The sequence below is a fragment of the Alosa alosa genome, chromosome 14, assembly GCF_017589495.1.
Source record: "Alosa alosa isolate M-15738 ecotype Scorff River chromosome 14, AALO_Geno_1.1, whole genome shotgun sequence".
Taxonomy (NCBI): Eukaryota; Metazoa; Chordata; class Actinopteri; order Clupeiformes; family Clupeidae; genus Alosa; species Alosa alosa.
Genome location: NC_063202.1, coordinates 26,823,837 through 26,842,382, shown reverse-complemented (window position 1 = coordinate 26,842,382; position 18,546 = coordinate 26,823,837). Strand labels below are relative to the sequence as shown.

Here is an 18,546-nt window from a genome sequence, read left to right as displayed (position 1 = left end):
ATGTCACATGTGAATAAACGATAATGCATGGTTATGTATGCGATACATTTCAGTCATTTCTCCAGAATCAATCTTCATTTGTTCCCTCCAGTCGAACAGTGAAATATGAAGTGCTCCAACAAACCAACCCCCCCCAGTATTTTAGCCGAGAATTACAGTCACATCATTGCACACACAAAGACAGACACGTGCCAAGAACTGTACGTTCCACTGTCACCCTTCAACTATGACACGCCCCTCTTTACCACCACCACCCCTTTTCTCAGCCCCACCCTGAGTGCTGCCTAACAGCTGGACATCAGGGATCTCTCCAGCCACATGAGCCACTGTGCAGAGGGATGATGGATACCACTCATCAGACACAGATGCACCCACCCACCAAGACGTCGCCCCCACAACAGACTCCCTCACAGGCCGGGGCAGGTCTCCCACTGGGACACTAATAAAGACTGACACCGGCCATCAACTGACCACGGCTGGAGCTCTCCAGCACCTGTGCTACGGACATGACACAGGTCCGCTGCGTCGGGCTGGCGTTGGCATGGCCACAGCAAGGCGAGCAGAAAGGGAACATTCACCACAGCGCGTGAATAGACTTCAGGGTGGGTCACAGAGAGCTTCAGAGAACATCTTCACCTGTGTGTCATGAAGACACTGGGCAACGCTCAAGGAGCTTTCCTGCCCCCCCCCCCCCCCCGGCTTGCTAGTCAGTGACATCTGTAGACCACTGGGAGAGACCTGGGGCTCGAGACAAACACTGTGTTAATGACACTCACAGGTTTGTCTCCGAGAGGAGCGACATCGAAATCACACACATAGGAAATCATTAACACCAGCATACAGCGTGAGGCCATGGAGTGTCAGAAATCACAGCTCATACAGACAAAGATTTCAGGCGAGATTGGATTCATAGCCCTAAAATACGTCATGTCCCTAAATACCTGAATGATGCACAATTAGACAGACGAAAGACAAAAAAAAGAAGCAAATTGTCAGTGAGCTTATAGAGGAAGCCGGAAGGTTCCAGAATTTAGCACAACAGATTTATATAAAAGAGAATGGAGCTGGTGAGAGCAAACTGAATTTTAAGGCCACGTCAATGTGTCATCAATTCAAAGATTTTGAAATCTGTCCAGTGACAATATTCATGGCTTGATATAGATAGCGTTTTACAAAAACAAGGCAGACTTTTTTCCTTTTCCTGGGATTTTCAGCCTAAATATTCTATAAAAGCCAGCTGTGACATATTCCCTTTAAACCCCCCTTAACATCACTGTCATGGTCCTTCTATTTTCCTTTACCTCACACACACACACACACTCAAACATCCGGCTTCAGAGCCTTTGGTATGGAAGAGAGGAATTCTCCCAGAATCTTTAAAAATGTTGTTTAAAAAAGGAAACATACATATCAAAGCTGCAGAAGACAAGGAGGCCTCCCAATCTGCTTTTGTGCTGGAGCACAATGTGTCTTTGAAAGGAGAAGGAGAAAACTGTACGACATCCAAAGATCTCTTTGCCATCCACTTCCCCCGCACTGACTGGCAATACATCATTTGTATTGATGCAATATTAAATTTCAATATCGCATGTCAAAAGGTACAAAATGATAGATCATAGCCTAACTAAATGAATTATTAAAAGGGATAGGCTGTGCTGCGCTATCAGCTTCTCTCCCAATCAACTATGTCTGAAAAGTACAGTTTGATGCTGGCAGCCTTTCAAAGCTTGAGTGACTCTTTTTTTGCTTTTCTGACAAGCTACTTCTCTCTCCCTCTCTGTCTCTCTCCCTCTGTCTCTCTCTCTGTCTCTCTCCCCCTCTCTCTGTCGCTTTCTCTCTTTGTCTTTCACTCTTCTCTGTCTTCCCCAAGTTCTCCTCAGTCGTAATGGATCTGGATTTGTGTCACACCATACCCACCACCACCACCACCTCACCCAACTACCCCCTTCCAGCCCTCCTCCAGAATCCTCCCACAATGCCGAGCTGCGTGAGTGTCGCTTCCGATTGTGGGGAATTCGAGTTTGTTTGCTTTCTTTTTTCCGTCCTGTTCGCCGCAGAGAATGCCCCCTTCGTTATCAGATTACTCTAATCTGCTGCTGTCGAATGTAAGGGGCAGGATGGCCGTGGCGCTCCCGTCTTATTTATGTTTGGGGGGTGAGGAGGAGGAGGCCTTGTGGATGTCAGTGTGTGTGCGGCAGGCAGGCAGCTCTCTGGAGCTCTCAGGGCCCTCGCTCCCTCCACCTCCCTGCCCTACTGTCAGCGCCCCAGAGATTTCACTCCACTCCCTATTTTTAGAGGGAATGACACACATTGCAAACTGCCTCCGTATATCACTCCAAAAGCACCGCGTGCACTACAAGTTCAAAGCCAAGTTCAACTGAAGCCATCCAGATTTTTTTTTTAAATAAAATCAAATAACTAAGAGTAAGGGATTGAGGGAGTAAATGATGTGGCGGAGGAAGACGCTGCGTGAGAGTGGGAGAGGAGGGATTGCAGAACTAGAGCAGCACTTCCCCTTTTCCCATGAAGGACGGCACTCTCAACCTGCCCGCTCTCCCAGCTCCATACTGTAGCTCACATGTGCATTGTGAGTGGCTATACATAGCGCACACATTTTGAGGTGAGACGAACGGATTAGGTGTTGAATGCACATAGACAATGTGCTTAGTCCTCAGTGGCAAAAGTAAACATAAAAATCTTTTTCATTCTCTCTTTCACATATGCCCGCATACAGTATCCATGTGTGTTTGTGTGTGTGTGTGTGTTGTGTGTGTGTGTGTGTGTGTGTGTGTGTCCATGTGTGTGTGCGTGTGTGTGTGTGTGTGTGTGTGTGTGTGTGTGTGTATGTGTGTATGTGTTGGGGGTAATCACAATACCTGGGGATTTAATTGAAGGGTCCAGATTGTCAGACTGGTGACCCCACACAAGTCACGACCACCATTAGCGTCCACAGATCGCATGTTAACAAACAGATCCGTGTGCTTTACACAGTGGCCAAAATTCAATTTCTGCTCTTTGTCTCCACGCTACCTCTGCCCTAACGATGGTCTCTCTCTCTCTCTTTCCCTCACATGCCCATTCTCTCTCTCTCTCTCCTTTTTCTTCTGTCTCCATCTCTCTCGCTCTCTCTTCCTCCCCCCCCCCTTAAACAACAGAACACAGAGGAGTCGTTAGGACCCTCTCTTCATTACTTCAAAAAACCAATCATTAGACACCAGAGTATATACGTAATTAGAAAATCACTTCCTTTGCAATCCTGGCTAAGTAGTTTACATACTGTAATTACAGGGACAAAATCAATTTTTAATCATTTCACTGATTGGGCTCATCAGCTCAGTAGGAACATTGTATCCTGCTTGTTGTGCGAAAGCAACATCTGGGCTAAAACAATTACCCTTTTGTGTTCCAAAACTATTCAGTACAGGGCTTTCTCCAGCACCCAGTGACTGCCACTGCGTCCCAGTATAGCCATCTCTCTCTACCTCATCTCTATCTCTCCCACTCTCTCTCCCCCACCTCCTCTCCTGTGCTCTCCCTTTTTCATCTGCCCTTGACTGGTGGATCACGTTTAAAGCCTTATAAATCAATATGTTATAATAAGACGCTCTTGAGAAAAAGCAGCATATTGCTTTTTTAAACACCTTTGTTTTTTTTTCTTCTCACTCTCTCTCCCTCGCGCAGTCTCTCCTCCTTCTATTCAGTTGTTGTTTTTGTTGTTGTTGTTGTTTGTGACTCACTTAGGAAAAAAGGAACAGATTTCCTTTCGCCTGAAGAAATATCACCTTATTAATAATACTTGTTCAATTTAGCTAACAATTAGACCATTACTTAATGCCCAAGACTGATGTTTGCACACAGAAATGGAGGATTCATTATTGCTTTTTGTTTATGTTTCTGTTGGTATTGTTGTTTGAATACATATAATGGAACAAGGACAGACATTTGAGACATATGAGGGGAACTTTGAGGAGGCACAAAAGTTACATATACAAAGTACAGTATTGAACTTCCAGATCAAATGGTTCCTCATATGTTTCACCCTTTGGTGCTTAATAAAATGCTTTGTATTCTTGTCGGCACAACTCGGGATCGATCTGCATTAGGCTGAACTCTCTGTCTCACTTTGAAAAGGGAGGAAATCTGATTTTGAAAAAAAAGAAAAATCATTTAATGCATTGATCATGCTCTGTGTATGCAAATCGCATTTGCCTCTATTTTTTGACTGATCAATAGGGTTAATTAACGGATTCGTTTTAACTGCACTTTGGAATCCCGTTAGAGCCGTCGACCTCAGAAATCATCCTGGCAACCCTCTGTATCCATGGAAATGAAGAGGGGAGCGCGCACAGGACCATAAATCTGAGAAATCCAATTCGACCATGAGCATGGGCGTAACTGTAAAATATGAACGCAAAAACAGCTCACAGGTAGATCATCAGTTAATGTGACAGAGAAGCAACAATTTCAAAAGTTCCTCCCAAGAGCGACTTTTCCTTGCAGGACACCTGGAGTATCTTGGAAGCCAAAGACCAGTAATGGATGCGTCAGTGGGCTGAATCCACTCTGAGGAATCGTCATGTTGTTGGATATGGTGGTGGGGTAGGAGAGCTTGAGATTAATAATGGACGCTTTTTGAAATTATTATTATTCCCAAAATGCTCTTTTGTGATTTGCTTTGAAGGGGGGAAGTGCTGGGAAGATCAGCCTCGCGAAAGGGGGCCGCTCATTTGGAGCGCTTTTTCCAATTATACAATTAGTCAGGAATGTAGGGCAACAGCCTCCGTGTTCCGATCCCTCCGACCCTGGAAAGCGAGAGCCTTTTTCTTGCTCGCTGGTTGTGTACAATAAAAAAAAAAACGGTAATGATTCAAAAAAGGGTTGTAGACAACCGCCACCCTGGACGACCAACCAGAGAGCGCTTAGGCACATCCCGAAAGAACAAAATGACAAAACCGCTGACCTTATTGTTTCCATTGCGTGCGAACAACCAAGGCAACACATTCTACGCTAATGGACAAAGTCAAAGGGTCAGTTTGTTGAAGTGGGCTTTGTCTTTTTTTTTTAATGAACAATTACGTAGGTTCAATTGATTAAGCGAGTTTTAGCACCCGAAACCAAAAAAAAAGTCCTAATTATGTTTTTTTTCTTTTCCTTTTCTTTTTCTGAAGAAGCGATTATAATTTTGTCATTTGCCCTTCCGATTGTCCTCTTCCAGGGGCTGATATGAAGTGTACTACTTTAATGTGGAAAAAATAACACAATAACACAACAGAAACCATCTGTGCCTGTGGATTCTGTGTAATCGCTCTTTACTGATTACACTGATGACTACATGAACCTCTTAAATAATTATCCTGCAATAAAAAATGCTAAATAATTATTATCATTAACTCCTACCAAGACTGCTGCCACTCCAGCTAATGCTGCCTAAACTGTAACAGGCAGACAGTGCCAATAAGATGTCAATCATTAGGGGATTTAAACAATGTAACAAGATGAAGTGACTTCATTAGTGCCTATAGAATAAGAGTTTTTCAAAATAAAAATAACCTGTTTTTGAGGCTAAGTATCCTAATTGTGTGTTTAGTTTTTTATCGTTAAAAAATATAGAAAAAATATATTGTTAAAAATATCGTTAAAAATATATAAAAAAAAAAACTAAATGTTTAAATAAACTGAAGTAATGAAGTTTTGTGGAATAAAGGGGCGTTATTAGGTTTTGGCACCCTTTACATTCTAATACAGTTTGTGATGCTCCAAATTGTTTGTTCTCAACATACAGTACACCTATGATTAATCTCTCAAGATTACTAACCCATTATAAAGGTGTACAAAATCACAAAGGTGCCCAAAAACCCTTTGATAGGTCTTTGCCCTTTTCTTGCCACGAGATGACACAAAATTACGAGTCATTTTCAGATCAAAAAACGTATTAGATTACTGGAACAGACTCAAAGAAAGTATTGCATTGCAAGCAGCAGGAGGGGAATGGCGCACAGTCGATGCGGGGGTGCGGCACATAGAAAATGTGAACAGTACCTGTGGGGATAACCTTCGGATAAAGCCTGCGAGATTCCTCAAATGAAGCCTGTCTACGGGTTTGACCTCTTGGTTTGGCAGGCACTGCCTGACAGCTGTCACATGGAGCCGGGCCCTGCACGGGCTCCTCACTATTCTTAATAAAATGTTATAGCATTTGCCTGCTTCCAGAGAAAAGGTTTTCATTGATTAGCACTTTACAAGCAATCAATTTCCACAAACCGGCTTGACCTGGCACATAGGACTGTGGCCTATTATGAATTAAGTGGTAGCTGCAGTCCAACAGAAAATGTGTTAATAATTATTCACTTTAAAAAAAGGAGAGGACAGGAACAAAGACAAAAGAAAGAAAGAAAGAAAGAACGAAAGAAAGAACGAAAGAAATAACTGGCAAAGAAAAGTGTTAAACCACCCCTCTTTGCTCTCTCTTCCTTTTCCTCTCTCTCTCTCTCTCTCTCTGTCTGTCTCTTTTTAAGATGTTGGGGAGTACAGACAGGCAGACCCAATCAGTCGAGCCCTGATGCAGACAGATAATTCAGCCCTCCTGTCACATGATCCCCCATCAGTCTCGGCGATGGGGATATATCGCCAGCAGCTCCTGGAATAATGGGTGCACCTGTTTACCGTGTCACCTCTGTTTGCTAATTGTCTCCTTGAGCTACATTGAGGAAGTAAATGTGTCTCCTGCTTCTGACAGGCGGGCGTTTATTTGGAAATCACATTACTTCCAGCAGGATTGTTCTTTTTTGTTTTTCCCCTTTTTCCTGCTCTTTCCTATTTTTATTTATTTATTTGTTCACTTATTTATTTTCTTTGTTTCAACTTTCAAAGTGGGGGCCAGGCTGCAGGGAGAAGGGGTGTGCGTGTGTGTTTCTTTGGGGGGGTGGGGGGTGTCGAGAGCGAAACGGGCTGCGATACAGATTTCACTTCCTGATTAGGGGAGGTGACAGTGTTCGGCTGAAAAGTTCACATCCACTTGTTTTGTGGAGGAGAACGGGGAGGGGGGAGCGTGACAGACATCTTTAATATCCTCTTTCTCTCTCTCTCTTTTTTTTTTTTCAAGTGCGTGATCAATCGGCACGCCAGCCATCCATACCACCAGCCCTGACGCGTCAAGTGTGCGGCGCTGAGAGAACAGAGACAGGTTCACGCACAGGGGTAGACAAGAGCCTGTAAACAAACACAGCCTACGCCACACACACACACAGACACACACACCACCGTGATGTTTCTGATATACCTGTAATTGCAGCTTCAAAAACGGCAGCGTGCACGCTCACAACTGTCCGACTGACAAGAAGCGAGGCATCTTCTGAGATGGCTGTTGCTTTTCTCGACTCCACTCGTTTTCTCTTCCCTTCCTGCCTCCCCCTTATCTTTAGTCATCTCTGTTTGATAAATAAACACACTGGATCAGTGTGTTCCATTGGAAACAGGTGCGTGCAGGGTGACGGGGATGTTTGTTTCACATGATGCTTGGTGATGACCTGAGAAAGAAGCGTCGCTTATCCAATTCAAAGACACTAGCTTCACTTTGTTCAACACTGACTCCCTTCATTTCTATGCTCTTATCACTGGCGCTGTCCTTGAAGTCCTCGCCATGTTACCCACTCTGCGTTTCATAGCCTAATAACTAGAACCATCTCTATCCTCCCTTTAAAGCTAAATATGTGTGCTCAGACACAAATCACACATTTGTAGAGTGCAATGCCACCTAATGAACAACCAACACACATGTGCGCGTAGGAACAGTCTCATTTTTCCCTTTTCCCAAACTCTGCTGGGCACGCTCACACACACACACACACACACACACACACACACACACACACACACACACACACACACACACACACTCAAATACTTCAGCACAGGCACATTCACATACACGTTTATTTTCTTTGTAACCAGAACAGACACACTGACCATTACCAAATGATAAAAGGGGGGCTGAGGGGAGCAGAGGCGGACACCAACCTACAAAGCCCCGAGTGTTACCCGATCCCGCTTTAAAAGGCCCCCTCTCCATGCAGGACAAATAATCAGGCCGGCATAAACTATGTGAACTAGACCGCCTCCCTCCCTTTAAAGTAGCACGTAAGCCCGTCAGCCGAGCCCTCCCAGAGAGACAGAGTGAAAGAGAGGAGAAAGAAGAGAGAGAGAGAGAGAGAGGGAGAGAAAGAGTGAGAGGGAGAGAGAGAGAGAGAGAAGGGGTGCAGATGTGGGGCTCAAAGAAGGCCACCCCTGGAGCCTACAAGGGGGAATTCTAATCACCATTACTATTTCAATAGTGGAACACACACACACACACACACACACACTACTACACACACACACACACACACACACACACACATTCACATGTGCGTACACCCACATATTCTCACACCGATCACACTCACTAGTAGACACAAAACACTTTTTTTTTATTTCCTGCCTAAACACACCTACACACATACATACACACACACACACTCACACACACACACAGAAAGGCATGCTTGCCTTAAGTCACATTCCAAATTGGATCCCAGGAGCTTTTCCCCTACCTTGTTCACCAAAGGCATTGTGTATGTTGTGCGAGTGCTTAGCATATGCCTGGTAACCTGAGCTCGCTTTTCGTGCTTGCTCTCATTGTTTCCTCAAGTTGTTATTGTGTGTGTGTGTGTGTGTGTGTGTGTGTGTGCTCTTCTGTTTCCCCCCCACTGTCTTAACTATTTCCCATCAGGAGCATAATTAAATTCAAAACACTTGACGTATATCTATTATGCTAGAAACTCAACAAAAAAAAGCACACCCACCTGCTTTGTCAAGAAAGAGTGATGCAACATGAAGCCGGGGAAAGCTATGAAAAAAAGAAAATACAAAAACATTGGTGGGTGTAGGTCCTCACAACAAGCTTTGTCTTCTCTATAACACTTTCAGTCTGAGCTCACTCTACTTCACACACTCTAGCGTTTCTCTGGGGGTGAGGCGAGGATCTGGTCAAGGCAGCAGATCCATCTTCCTCCCTCAGAGAACTCTGCTTCTGCACAAGACGGACAGACAAGCGTACGCTCAGCGTCTGGACAGGACAACTCACTAACGCTGATATTATTGATGGAGTCCGGAGGGCGAGCATCCTCCTGTTGTTGTCTCAGTGCTGCTGACGCCCCTGTGGTTTTAGGCAGATAACCCCCCAAGCGCATGTGTGATACAGGCAGATAGCATGTTTGAACAGATGACCATTTGCAGTGTTTGCCTTTTAAAAGCACCATGTTACTCGGGTGATAGTACACTGCAGACAGGAGCCATGCTAAAACAGAACAATAAAAACAATGGGTGGCGGAGGCATTGTTGGGGCTGGGTTAGATGCTAAAGTAATAGGCAAAAGCAGTGAAGTGTTGACTTTGCTAAAGATGTAAAAAAAGAAAGAAAAGGAAACATCCTCCCATTCTCTCTCTCTCTCTCGCTCTCCCACCCCCCTCCCTTTATCCCCCCTTCCCTCCCTCCTTTCCTCATTTTCCAGCCCCACACCAGCCTGGCAGCCGAAGTTAACATTTTCACAGAAAATATTCCTTGCCTCCAATAGTCAACCGTAATTCATTTTCCATCTCTGTTCATTAATCATTGTTAAAATTAGTGATCCATTTCTTCCACTCTGCCATCTGCACTCAGCTTCGTTACAAACATGACACCTTCCCGCATAATAAAAGCTGACAGCCACGAGGATGCCTTTCCAAATAGCTTTCTGCATATGTGCACCTCTACAACTGATGCTGTTGTCAGACAAAAGTAGGTTATTTAAGCTGCTGCTCCTGCTTTAACAATCCAAACACACGCACGCACACACACACACACACCAGTACACATACACACATGCAAATACATGCCAGATACACAAACATGAGCCCATGCACATGAACACACACACACCAAAGACTAGATGCGGATCTGCAGATCCAGTAAATCAACACACACACACACACACACACACACACAGACACACTTCCACACAGTGCAATTCTGTGCAGAGGCAGCAAGCTTTAACAAAAGGTAAGCACAATCTTAAGTTCAACATGTTCCAGTGTTGACGACTAACGCCTGTGCCCTTTTTAGCGGAGCAGGTAAAGTTATGAAAGGCAAGAGAGGGAGCTGCCATCAGCCGGAGACAACAAAGGAGCTGTTGTGCTGGTGAATGTGCTGTTTACGCGCGCAGGCTTTTATTTCACCTTAGATTAGCACAACACTCTTGATCTCTGTTTGTTTTTCAGTTTTTTTCTTCTTTTTTGTTTCTTTTTGTGTGTGTGTGTGTGGGAGTTTTGTTCCTCTCAACCCTGAGAAAGGCATGTTGAGCTCAGGCTTGGTGCCAGTGTGTTTTGTATGTACTACATCACACCTTCATTTCCCAAACGGGAGATGCCGAGGCTTGACCCAGGACACCGTGAGGATAGAATTAAAGCAAACATATTTCAGACCTCCGCAGCAACGCAGCACAACATACTTTCCATTTCTTGTAAGCCACGTTAGCCTAGGGTCCACTGGCAGTGTGTCCATGTTTATGTGAGTGTGTGATAATGGTTCATTTGTGTGATGTGTGTTTGTGTGTGTGTGTATTTCCTTGTATCATTGTTCTCATTGCCCATGCCCATGAATACTGTGTGTGTGTGTGCGTGTGTGTGTGACTCATGGGTTCATTATGTGTGTGCTGGTGTGTGTATGGTAATGTGGGACGTTAGCTTGTGTTGTTTGTGCAAGCAGCTCACTTGGCTAAGGCGATGGAGCTGGTCGACTGGGGATGAGTGAGTCGCCTGCTTTAATGAGAAGCCCCCCAAACAGATGATGCCCAGCACTGAGCCGGGTGAGCCCCGGATCCAGGCCAGAAGCCTGTGTTTGCTCTCCGCCAGGCCTGAGCTCGTCTCCCCCGGCCCACCCTCAAGTCCCAGGCGAGGCCAAGGCTCGGCAGCAGGCCTCTCTGGTGTGGCTGGAAGCCCCAGGCCCACGCCATTAATCTATATAATGCCCTCAAAAAGAGGGCTTTCTCACACTGCTAACTGCCAAGGCCAACAAGGGGCAGGGGGCTGTACCGCGCATTCATCTGTGCATCCAACTGGCGCTCATGCACACACACATATTAGCACACAGAGACACACACACACACAACCATCGCCTGCTCCCTGTGTGTTCGAGTATGACAACCTGCTTCAGAGGACACACAAAAAACCCTCCACCTAGTTACTATCAGGAGATGCTAAATTTAAGCAAGGCAGCAAATAGGACTGATTCTAAATCATGTTGACATTCTCCACCGCCAAGCCCGGGAGAATGCCACGGCTCCTGTTATTGCTCCCATCCACTAATTTGGTTCTCCTTAACCCCCTTACACTATTCTCTCCCCCCACCTCTATACACACACACACACACACACACTTACTTCACACACCAACCAAACCCTTCACACCCCATATATACACACGCGCACACACACACAGACACACACACTGACACTTTTAATTTCAGGTTCTCAGCACATGTGAATTACAGAAGAAGCTGATGAGGGATGGAGGCCAGGCCCCTCCGGACTGATTAGCATCATTTAAGAAAGCGCTCAGCAGCCGCCCGCCCAGCCTGTGCGATGGGTGGCCTCTCAGCGCTAGAAGTCAATACCCAGTAAACTCATTTGAATTGAACAAGGGGAAAGGGGGGTGGGGTGTGTGTGGGGGGGGGGAGAAAGAAAGAAAGAAAGAAAACCTACTCCAGTGCCGGGGCCACTGCATACATTTTCTTTTCTCTTCTTCCTCATGTACTTCTGCATTATTCTCTTTCTTTCCCCTCTCCTTTTTTCCTTTCTTTTGTTTCCTGCTAAGTGCCCCTACCATACATGACCATGGAATGCAGGACAAGGTATGCATATACATTAAGCACTGAGCGATGTACTTTTCTTTCAAAGGTATAACACAATAAAGGGGACACATCCCCCACCTCCCTCTAAATTAGATAAGCCATGCAAATGGCTTAAAATTTTGTAAAGCTTTTCAGAAAATCCTACTTATGGTTGCGATTTGGTGCCAAAAAGTTCATCTGGCCTGTAAATTTAAGCATGGATTACAAATATTCAAATCATGAGCTTACTGTTCAAATAAACATTTCCAACAGGGAGAAAGTTGCAAGGCATACACTTTCAACATAATTCCTCCTCTGGCATCACCCATCCCGCACTCCTAATAAAACAAAACCTCTCCAAAAAGGGGGGAGGGGGCAGAAGGAGGAATGAAAAACAGAAAAACAAAGAAAATAAGTTAAAAGTTCGCTTTTAATTTTTCCGTCAAACTGAATAAACACCCTTGATGAAATATCTAATTAATGTAATTGTAACCACCTATACAATTAGGGTAAGGCGAAATGAGGTAGGGCCTTTTTTTCACATGCTGGGTGGGACAACAAGGCAGTTATTATAGTTTGAGAGCAAAAGAAGAAAAAAAATCCACATATATTGAAAAAAAGGCAAAAGAGCTTAGAATGGTCAGCTGCTTGCCACATGCTAGAAATAATAAGAGACTTAAGTCACAGTGATTTCAGCTTTGTTTGTGCCTTCAAATGATTTGGCTTTTCGTCCAGGGCCCATCCTATAGCAGGCGTCTCTGTTCCCAGCAGAAGGGGTTTGTGGGTAAACGTGTCGGGCTACTATGTGAGGAAGCCCGGGTCACTTTGACCTTGACCTCTCTCCTGCCCATAGGTGCCTTGTTTTATCCAAGTCGCCTCCATCAAAGACGCAGAGAAAGAGGGAGAGGAGACAGAGAGGAGGGCTTTTGTGATGACAGCCGGTGATACCCCGGGATTAGAATAGCCCCCTCGCTCCCGACCAAGAGAGCGGCATTAAAGTCTTCCACATTTGCGAAATTGCAAACAGATGCAACTCAAGTACCTGCAAATAATCTGCCAAGACCAATTTCAAAAGGGAGATTTCAAAATATGTGGAAGTCATTAGGACGCATATTATTTTTGCGATGAGCAGGCGGCCAGGACAGGCTCCAGAAGCAGATGGGTGCTGCTTTTATTCGGAGGAAAAAACAGGCCAAACGTGTTGCCGTAAATGAAGATATATAATGCCCCCTGAAACAATTACTCCCAAAATATTGAAGTTTCAAAGACAACAAAAGAATGTAAAATTTATTTTTTATCAGGAACCCGCCACAATCTTTCATCTTCCAGGAAACTCTTTTTGCTTTTCTTTTTTCCACTTTTTCACTGGAGATAAGAAGTGAGACAAAGAGATCTAACGGCAGCGCAAAAAGTAAACTATTAAAGGTGGGGAAAATTAAGGGCTTTTCTTCCCTCTGAAACTGAAGAGATGTTTCAGGTTTCTCATTTCCTGCTGCTGTAGTTTCTCTTTTATTTATTTATTTTTTGTTCAAGAACATGCATCTGAAGCTCTCTCTCCCTCCCTTTCTTTCTCCCTCCCTTTCTCTCTCTCTCCCTCTCCCCAGCTTAAAAAAACAGAGTGCACTGCGTTCTCTAATTAATCATGAATTTAGCACTCAACACAGCTACAAACTTCATTAGAGTGTACATCAAACAGCCACCAAACGTCCTGCTGTATAGATCCTTAAGAAAGAAAACAAATTCAAATACACATTAGTCTCCTTCTTTGCCACTTACGATTTCTTCTGTTCAACTGACTGTTTTAGATCAAACATATATTCTTATCAGATAACAGAATGAGAATAGCATGACTCTGGTCTCCCTAAAAAAAGAAATAGATTCTCTCCCCTTTAAGAAAATGATCAAAATCAGTTCTCTTGAAACAATAAGCATTCAATCAAATTCCTCATCATTGTAACAGTAGGAAGCAGTTTAGGCTTTCCACCCACAACAAACACACTCTGTTCATGTGTATAGACACATAAAACATACATAAAACACACACACACACACACACACACACACACACACACACAGACAGAAAGAGAGAGATGTTTGTGTGCATGTGTGTGCATGTGTGTGTGTGTGTGTGTGTGTGTGTGTGCGTGTGTGTGTGTGTGTGTGTATTCTGGGAATACTGAATTTTAAGCTTTTCCTCTTCCTCTCTCTCACACACATACACACACTTACACACACTCTCTCACACACTCACTGGGTCGTCCATATTATTCGCTTCCTGTCTCATTGTAGCTGGCAAAAGAGAAAGTCTGTAATTGAGCAGTACAGAACATGTGCCCTCCCCGCTCGAAGATGACAGATGGATTATAAAAACTTCAAAGGCGAACATTTGGAGCACCAGGGGAGAGATGGTAGGTATTTGAACTATCATTCTTTACCCAGGAGACAATGGCTGCCTGACATGGTGCATACATCAAGGAATAGTGCAACCTCACACACATAATCTCTCTTGCTCACACTCACACACATACACACACACACTCTCTATCTCTCTCTGCTATATATTTAACAGCCTGTTATGAGCAACTTTCAGTCAAGCACAAAAAACAAGGGGGGGGGGGGTAAGGTGGATTATGGGGCAAAGGCGCCATGGTGATGCTTGCATTCCCTGTGCTGTATACGATGAGCTAAATTATCATTATTCAAAGCCTTTCACAAAATAATCATGAATTTATTTTAAGTGCCATCTGAACGTAAATCATTTATGAGTTGCGCGAGGACATGGGTTGCAGCAAACTCGCAGACTTGAGAGGCGACGCCAAACAGACTTTTCTGCTTGCTGAAGAAAAAAAGGGTACGAGGACTTTTCCTCCATTTCTGTCTTCTTTTAGATATGGCTGTGATCTATTAAAAAAACATGGCCATCTGTCTAAGTTCCCTCAGCACTGAGGCAGCCTATGGGCTAACTACTCTTCATACTATAAAGATGCAATGTGGGCTTACCATGATGCAAACCAAATTGAGAGTTGCTACTATCATGACAACCCACTCCCATTCCTTTAAAATAATAATAAAAACATTTTCTCTTTTAATTTTTAAAATTTTAACACCTCTCTAATCCTTGCTCACACTCTGCTGGGCTCTCAATCTGACATACAAAAAAAACACACACACACAGAGAAACACACATACACAGACAGTCAGACAGAAGCTAATCACTGATGACCCCGAGAGTCATACCATTTAACCTCTGTCACCCTGCTATAGGTTTGTTTCTGGATACCAGCACTGGGTCGACACTCGCAGCACCACACCACCACAAATGAATATGCTACAATGTTTAAATACTTCCCTCATCAGACTAAATCATCTTCACAAACACACACACAAACACACACACACAGTTATCATAAGCTGCTGGGATTTTTGCATGACTGGTTGACACTGAGCCTTGACATTGCACTAAGATGGCTGCCCTTTGACCCTTGCTGACCTCGCCGTGGTGCCCTGGGGTGGGGGTGTGTAAGAGAAAGGGGGGTGGTCTCCACACACACACACCAGCATCTGGTACAGGCCTGCACGGCCAGGCGGCCGCTTCTCCATGTGGTCACCTTTTAAACGTCCATCAGGATTTCCCCTCTTAATCCCAATGGATCATCCCATCAATGCCAAAGTCTTTATGTGTAATGGATTCCATCTTTCACAATCCCCACATTTTCTTTCTCTCTCTCTCCTCCCCTTTTCTCCATTTCCTTCTGTTCTCATCTGCTCTTATCCATGTATCAAATGAAAGACAAACACCAATAATTGTATCATGTGAACTGTCAGGTTTGGGGAGTTTGCTGTTGAGATCATTTTCAGAGTGCTTGGCAACGAAGAACGTGCTACGTGCTCTTTCTCCCAAACTTTGGTAAAACTTTCATCACAGACAGTTCAAATGAATAATTCACATGTTTCTTTGGGAGCGTCACCCATCACTCTATTTTGCATCTTGAACATCAAAGTTGCCGTTTCCCTCTAACAATGGAAACAAATCTACACATGCATCCCGTCTCTCCCTCTCTCCCTCTCCCTCTCTCCGTTCTCCTATTCTCTCCCTTTCACTTAGTGGCTCGGAATGCCCGGCAGCATGTGTGAGTGAGCGTGGAGTTCCTCCCTCCTCCTCATTACGCACTAACTACGCCGTTTGATTAAAAGCATGTTAAAAAAAAAGAGCAAAAACAGGCCGAAACTTCATAATTAAGATCACTTCACAGATTACCTCCGACAACAAAAGCGTGGAGAGTGGCTGCCCGCAGCTGGGGAAATTGGATGAAAAAGAGGCGCAAGGACGTGCCTGACCCCTCGCCACCACACGTTACTGACGCCTGTCCCCGGATCAATCGCGCTACCCAGCAGGAGAGGCAACCCCCACGGCCCTAACTCACATGAGCCCACGGGCTACAACACACACACACACACACACACACACACAGACCTGTGTTAGAGCAGCGCTCTCTCTCTCTCTCTTACACACACACACATAAGCACTTGCACACAAACGGATACACACACACACACACCTGTGTCAGAACTCTCTCTCATACAAACACATTCCCAATAACACATTCACACAATCCTACTGTACTGTAATGATACGATGGCATGCCTGCACAACCCTTTATACATATACACATTAAGCTCTTCACATGCACACAGGCACACACTGCGAATATATTAAGCCTAATGAAGACAAATAAATGTGTGAGCCATCCAGAGGCTTGGTTTATTTGACTTGAAAAAAACAACAAATACAGATCAATAGCATTCAGGGGAATATTATTACCCCTCGCTCTGTGAGTCCTAGCCAAAGGCGAAATCTGGGTTTTGGTATGCGCCGTGTCGCCTTGTCTTCATATCATACCCCGACGCAAATATACAGCAGCCGCGTGATCCAGCCCCCCATGGTGGGAGCCCCGTGGAGGCCAGTGCGGCTGGGTGCTCACTGGGGTCCCGTACCGCTTAAGCACCCCGCCCCGTGCCCCCCACCCCCCACCCTCCATCACTGGGGCCCGCACCGCTTAAGCACCCCGCCCCCGTGGGGAAGGGGGATCCGGGAGCTGACCCCCCATCACCGGGGCCTCGAACCTGAGCCCTGCTGGTCAGAGGGCCGACTCCCCCAGCGCTGCTCCACGCCGCTCCCCATTAGCCAGTGCCTCCTCTGCCTCCAAACTCAGCACGGGAGACCATTAATATAATCACAGGGATCTAGTGTGCGCCGGAGAGCCCCGAGGCTACGGCAATCAGAAGGGCAGAGAGAAACGGCGGAGGGAGGGAGGGGGAGGGAGGAGGGGGAGGGGGGGGGGGGGGGGGGGTGACGGAGATAAACTCCACTAAAATTTCTGCAAACGCCACTGATCGGCAAGCCCTGAAATGAGATCGCAGTGGATCATGGTTCGGGGAGGGCAGTGAAGGGGGGGTCTGAGGTTTGCACTTTAAAGGAGACCTCCCACGATGGAGAGGAAGAAGTGGGGAAGGGGGGTTAAGGGGTTGATGGGGGCATGTAGACGGGGGAAAATCTCCCATGAATCTTCTTCTCCAAAAACCTGAGGCTGTTCTAGTCGGCTGAACTAACGATGAGTGGTCACAGAACCATCATCATGCAAATTTAAACAGAGTCAATCTTTTTACTTCACTAATGACGGCCCACACGTACAGCAGAAAGTGTTAATTACCAACACCAGACCAGTGCCCTTTCTATCACAGATCATCTGTGCCAAGAGCTACACCCTGTGAAAAAGGAAAAAAACTTTTTTTCACTTATTTTTTTGTGAATTGCTGTTATTAGTCATTCCAGTCTGATTCAACCACCAGCATTTACAATTTGTTTCCACTTTCCATCTGTGCCTTGACTTTGAAAATCACCAACGAGGTCGGCAGAGGGACTGCACAAAGGGACTGATAATTAGTAAAAATATGTTCATAAAGGAGTGTACTCTGAACTCTGAGTGGACAGGCCATGAAGGCCTGTGAGGGCTGTCCACTCTTGTCCTGACTGGAGATGCGTGCCAGAGGCCAGCAGCACATGACGAGGGCACAAGATTTTAAGAGTAATAACTCTGACCGCTAATCCTGTTAGCGGCATAGGGGAAATGCGCAACCTTGTGTCTTCAGTTCTCCTCAAATGTATTTCTCTGTGGCCTCAGATGAACCAATCGGGAGCTCCCAGTGGCCTGGCGGAGATGGGGGAGGTTATGAGCTGAGATACAAACTGGATAGTGTAGCAGAGACGAGGGCTGGCCGACCGCAGCAGGTTGAGGGAGCCGTCACTCAGCCTTGAGGAGGGAAGCGACAGAATGGCAGCCCCAGTGCCACTTTGTATCGGGGCCACAGCGGATACAGCATGCCCAGTAATGTCGCCTCTCTCTCTCTCTCTCTCTCTCTCTCTCTCTCTCTCTGTTCTTTCACGGAACAAAAAAAAAAAGAATGCGAATATGCTTTTTGCTCTCTCCACCACAACTTCTGCCGCTCTTTCTCGGCACGTTTTTCCAGTCTGTTACTCCACTAAGAGGGGAGTCTTGGGGAATTCAGCGCGGATTGTGTTGTCCGCATGCCGCTTGGCTGATCTGTACTGACAGTCCTATTTACTAAAAACAGGAGCAAGCGTAA

General features: G+C 45.4%; 1 protein-coding gene across 1 annotated transcript in view; it reads right to left on the bottom strand.

Moving 5' to 3' along the window:
* The window catches only part of znf536 (zinc finger protein 536), a 158,867-nt gene that overhangs the window by 131,057 nt on the left and 9,264 nt on the right, over positions 1 to 18,546 (bottom strand). The window contains 1 exon segment of the mRNA XM_048262699.1: positions 8,841 to 8,884. The gene's annotated coding sequence lies outside the window, so the exon portion shown is untranslated.